Source organism: Cupressus sempervirens, chromosome 8 (genome assembly GCF_028749045.1).
Source record: "Cupressus sempervirens isolate cs-2001-9-10 chromosome 8, ASM2874904v1, whole genome shotgun sequence".
Lineage (NCBI taxonomy): Eukaryota > Viridiplantae > Streptophyta > Pinopsida > Cupressales > Cupressaceae > Cupressus > Cupressus sempervirens.
This window is the reverse complement of record NC_143125.1, coordinates 382847047-382853046: the sequence shown is the minus strand read 5'-3', so window position 1 is coordinate 382853046 and position 6000 is coordinate 382847047. Positions and strand designations below refer to the sequence as shown.

Sequence of the window (6000 nt, the reverse complement as noted above, 5' to 3'; positions counted from 1 at the left end):
CTAACCCACTTAAAAAGAAAAGGCTTTGTGACTTTTGTCTCATATCAAAAGTCAACTTATATTCTATTTGTTGACTTGTGTATGCACATGGATCACTCCTCTTTTAAAACTCCATCATTGATCATCCATCATCTTCACCTCAATCTCTACCATCTGTATGACTTTAAAAGGGAGAGAGCTCCCCCCCTCAAAGGATCCACACTCTTGAGTATTGTTATGCTGTAGGTTTTTCATTCGAATTCTTGAGAGCTCTTTGTGGAGAACTTCTATTTCTTGTCTACATTCTCTCATCCATGGCATTTTTAGCATATAGCATTTTAGCATAGTTGCATGTTAATGTATTTTCTTTATAATAGTTTTAGATCACATAGCATAATAATGGGATTTGTAACACTTGCATATTTATTAGAATAGCTACATTTTGCATTCTCATTTTAGCTTAGTTTCCATCTTACATTGCATCATTGAGGAATTTCTTATGGACATTTGCACTCTTGCATCTCATCTTTGGAACCTCCCATTGCATGGTCTACTAGCAAGATGAGTACTCCTAAGGCTCAGTTGAGAGCTCTTGTACTTGAAACACACTCCAAACTCTTTTGTACTCTATGGATAGGGAGCTCCAAGCTAACATCCAAGCATTCCAAACTCAATGGAATCCCTTGGATAGAAGTGTTTGGAGTGGGGACACTTTCTAAGTGTACAATTGGAAATTACCGACTCTTTATACATACAATATTAACTTAGATTAATCTTGTAATAATAAAAAAAATGAGAAAATACTTTGTCAAAATAGAAATATACTACCACACTACCACACTTCATCTTATTGGAGAAACTAGGATACTATGATAAACTTTGAAATGATGCCAATGAATGAACAAAGAACTTACTAAAATTTGAGATGACTAGGTCCTAAATCTCAAGAAGTGGCCCCCAAGACATTAAATTTGCAGAATAAAGAAGTTGATAGGAGCTTTACCAGAGAATGCAAAGTGTTGGGGAGGATTCAACACCATAACCTCATCAGAATCATAAGTTCATTTTACTTCCCTAGCTTGAAAGGTTTGGTTCTTTAATATGCATCTAATGGAAGCTTAGAAAAGCATGTGTACCCTAAAATAGATCATCAAAACATTTGTCAATTGGAATTGAGTGAATGTTTGAGCATTGACACAGATGTAGCACATGGCATGGAATATCTTCATTATGATTGTCCTCTACAACTTGTTCACTATGATTTGAAACTAAGTAATGTGCTCATGGATGTCAACATGACAACCCTTGTGAATGATTTTGGTATATCTCATTTAATTGCTACAAACCCCATAGATTCACTAAGTACAACAACATTTACACTCAAAGGATCTATAGGCTATATTGCTCCAGGAAATTATTTTCTTGAGTATCTTTTATATTGGCATTATCATTTTCCTTAATAGATTCTCATGAATGATTTTTTTTGTAGAGTATGGGTTGGGCAAGAATGTTTCTATGAATGGAGATATGTATAGTTTTGGAATCTTGGTATTAGAGAGGTTACAAAGAAGAGGCAAAGCAATGAGATGTTTGTGGGAGATATGAACTTGAAAAATTGGGTGGTGACAAATTTTCTAAAGAGAGTGGAAGATATTATTGATGCTAAGGCTATTGATAGATGTGAATGAAAACATGGAAGATAGAAAATGTCTTATTTCTTTCATTAATGTTGGTTTTCTTTGTAGCAGTGAATCACCAAGAGAATGACCTTCAATGACAGACATGGCCAGGACATTGGAGAACCTCAAGGAATCATTGATAAGAGGTCTAGCTACTTCTAATTTAACACCAACTATATCACAACTCTTATGCAATACCAATGTCATAGAACCATTGGCCTCTAGTAGTCAATGTTCTTCATTTTACTTTATGACCTTCCTTGAAACCTCTGTACCGAGTTAATCTACATGAAAAATCACATATTAAAATTTTATTTCTAAAACTATCACAAGAAACACATTAGTATTTGTTAAACATAATTAAATCAAATGCTTAAGAGAAATTTTCATGAACCATCAGGAATTTTAAAAAGCACAATCCTTTTTATCCCAAATATTGTCATAAATAATGTGTATACGATAACTACAAAAAGATTTATTTATGAATGAAGTAGCTAGCAATGTGAGATGACATTATTATACAAATTAAATTTAATTGTATATCCTAGATTAAAGAGAAAAGGGAATTGTTATATTAAGTACCATGATAGATTCAAAAAGAAAAACAACATCAAACATACCTTTCTTCTTGTGGCATTCTAGAATGAATGCAGATTGATGGAAAGTTGCACTCCATAATAAGCTTGTTCAGCTCTACAACTCTATTAACACTATTAACAAATATCACAACTTGATCAAAGTCCAGCGCATCAAGTAGATCATTCAACTTTTGGTTCTTCTCTAGCTTTCTCAGTTTGATGTAGTGTTGGAGGAATTTCAAGACATAAATACCAGACACAACAAAAGAGGGAATGGTTTACTATTTTATCAAACATTATTAAACTCAAATAAATTCAATACTTGAACTAAACCATGAAGTGTTAATTTTGCCTCATCGTCAATGTATATCTCCATAGGTTGTAAATGAAATAAATGTGTATAACATTAGGTGGTGTGATCACCATCAAGAGCCAACAGTGCCACAACAATCCCCTCATTGATCCAAGGAGCACATGTTGAACAAAAAGTACTGAAAAGGTTCAACTAGTAGCTTCATGGTCCAATATACCATCCCTAAATTCTGAATTTAAAACTTTTCTATATCATTGAATTAATTATTTGTATTGTTGTTACAAAACTAGTAATAGAGGCCACATGTAACCCATGTCTCCACCATGTACAATGAACGAAAGTTGACCACCATAGAAAATGCATCTCTACACTACCTCTAAGGTAGTTCCATTCTTGTGAATGCAAAGAAAAGGATTTAGGTAACATGCAATCCCAACTTTGGAATTACAATTAAGCTATGACAATCTAGTATTAATGACTAATGATGAGAAAGAAAAGGAAAACAAGGGCTCAGCTAAGAAATACAGAACTTCAGGGAAACATGAATCACCTTTGCAAATGTGTGCTACAAACTTATGGCTAAAACATGAATCATCTTTGCAAGGGTTAAATAAACATCTTAAGATCAATACTATAGAAATAAGAATAGCTAGTATTCCACCTAAATAAAGCCAATTTAAATGAACTAACTAGTTTCCCCAGTCATTAAAGTAATATACAATGTAGGATTAAACAAGTCAACTTATACAGAAGACATTACATCTTGCATGAATCTCTTGCAAATGGGCCAAATCTCCTTGCTTGGAGTGGTAGAGAACATCATCACTTGCTTTTCATGAGGGGTCATCTTGAAAATCTCCTAGATATCTCTTTGCATGTCTACAACATTAAAAAAATAAAAAACCATACTAAACAAACTATGTAATTAGAATATATTTAAAAAGATATCTACTAACATACCAAGTGATTCCAATATTCTATCACACTCATCATGGATTAAATGTCTAACATTTTTGAGACTCAAATCTTTTTCCCTTGCTGGAGCAAGTATGCTTCTAGGAGTACCCACCACTATGTGTGGACACTCATTTTTTAGCAATGCTTTATGGACTTCAATGTTTACCCCTCCATAGAATATACATCCACCTTCAAGTGTATTAAATAAGTGATAAATCTCTTAAATTCATGGTGTTAGTTAATAGTTTTTTCCCAAAATCTTTGACAAATTTGAACAAGGGAGAAAAATGCAAACTAACAAATTGAATTCCTATGACTTGATTAGGAATTCTCTACTTTAAAGGTTTACTCAATATTAATTAAGGTACAACTAACCTTTATGAAAAGATAATCGTTCTTCATCAATTGAGGGAAAATCTTTCCAAGGAGTATTTTACTAAAAATACTCAAAAGTTCATAATCATCTCACAAATACAAAAAATGTTGATGCTGAAAAACTATTTAATCTTAATGATTAATATCATGTACATGATTGAATGCTAAGATAAATGAATAATGTTAAAATGATAGATATTTAACCTCCCACAACTTTCAAGATCCAAAATAGATGATTCCAGGAGAATGCAACAATTACAACTTAACTCCAAACATAACACATCTTTATTTAGGCAAGAGCCTACAACACAATGGTAAATTGTGAGCCTCTTATCAAAGAAGTCTTGGGTTCAAATCTACCTATGCTTAATAAAATAATAATACGTAATAATTACTCTTGGCTTTGGCCTCTTACCGATCAAAAAAAAAAACTCCAAACATAACACACACCCTCAAGAATACATATACCACAAAGAAAACAATAGTATTCACTCCAAGAAGATTCAATAGAATAAAATTATAGAAATTTACTCCAATCGTTGTAAATTTGAAATATTCTATTTCAAAATCTAAAAGCACAGAGTATCAAAAAAAAAGTATTTTTGCTTGTCTACAGAGAGATTGACCCCTTCAAATATTATCTATTACATATATATAGGCATAGGGTTGGATAGTTATCCAAAACTATCCTGCCAGGAGTAAATAGTCTCTTAGTTAACACAACTATATCAACTAAAATGAAGAAAGAAATAAATAGAAAAAAGAAAAATAGCTGCCCATTGATCATTCACCATGTCAGGAGGAACTGTCTGCACTGGCTGCAATCCTTGCGGCTTTCCATGTCTCATATGTGGCTAAGAACATAGAGATAACGAATTGATGAGGTAAGTTGACATACGCCATCCTCTGTTTCCATATTTCCTTTTCTCTCTTAAGTTCTGTCATCTTTTTTGCGTGCATCTCCAAATGCTTCAGATTGATTATCAGCATAGACTTAGTATGAGAAATGTTTGAGAAATCCTCCCTGCATGGTGCCATTTTGTCTCGAACCTCATAGAATTTTCTTTGAATTTCACTTATCAATTCTTTCATAGGGGCAATGGAGTCACTCTCTTTTATTGCACAATGCTTACTGAACCATTTCAGATCACTTTAAATGATTTCATCCATGAGCCTGAGGCTATCCAAGATTTCTTTGATTTCATTGATTACTGGATTAACATCTCATTTCTCCATTCGATGCAATTTTTTATCACATACAAGGTTTTCTCATCAAGGCTAGTGACAGGGCATTCTTCTTGAAAATTTTGTAAACCAAATACCTAAATTTCTTTGATCCAAAGCACTACCTTCACCTAGTTATTGCTCTCTTTTTCAAAAATTTGATTGATGGACTCCACCTTTTTAATAATGACAGTAGTTTCTTTCAAGGCCTTGTCCAGAAGTCTAACCTATTCCTCAATTTTCTTTAGGATGTATCACAACCACTCTTCAATTTTTTTGCAACAGCTTTTCACTTTTGTAGATTGTCAAGAAATTGTTGATTGGCTGAAGAGGACACATCCACCAATGCTAACATCTCATTCATTGGTTTGGGTTTTGAATGCATGATGGCATTGATATATTGAGCCATGTTTTTTATTGCCTCTTTCATTTCTTGCTTGTCCTAAGAGTCCTTCCAAACTCTATCCGCTATCTTCTTATTTGAAGCTTCAAAAATCTTCATGTCAACCGCACAATTCCCCTTTCCAAGGTCAACTCTTTTTATTTGATAGTCCTAAGGAGAGAGTTTTTTATTTGAGTGTCCCAAGTTTTTATCAAAGTTCAACCTAGATTCTATCTTGGCCCTTTTAGTTTTTGAAGGCTTTCCCAAGCATTTGCTGACCAGGTCATTAATAGGCATGGATATTGGTACTAGACTCCTTTTCTTCTCAATAGAAGTTTCCAACCATTTGGGGGTAGTAGGTTCTTTATCTGCCAAAGGAGAAATTTTTGTTATGGCCAAGGTATCAGATTGAGAACTAGTATTATTAGGGGACTTCTAAGGATCTGGGGTATTATCAGCAATGAGGGAAATGGAGACTGCTTCAAACTTGTCTTTTCTTCGGTGGGATCTAGG

General features: G+C 33.5%; 1 pseudogene; it reads right to left on the bottom strand.

Moving 5' to 3' along the window:
• Positions 1 to 1896: 1896 nt before the first annotated feature.
• LOC149542901 (DEAD-box ATP-dependent RNA helicase 15-like) overlaps positions 1897 to 6000 on the bottom strand; it is a 67329-nt pseudogene continuing 63225 nt past the window's right edge.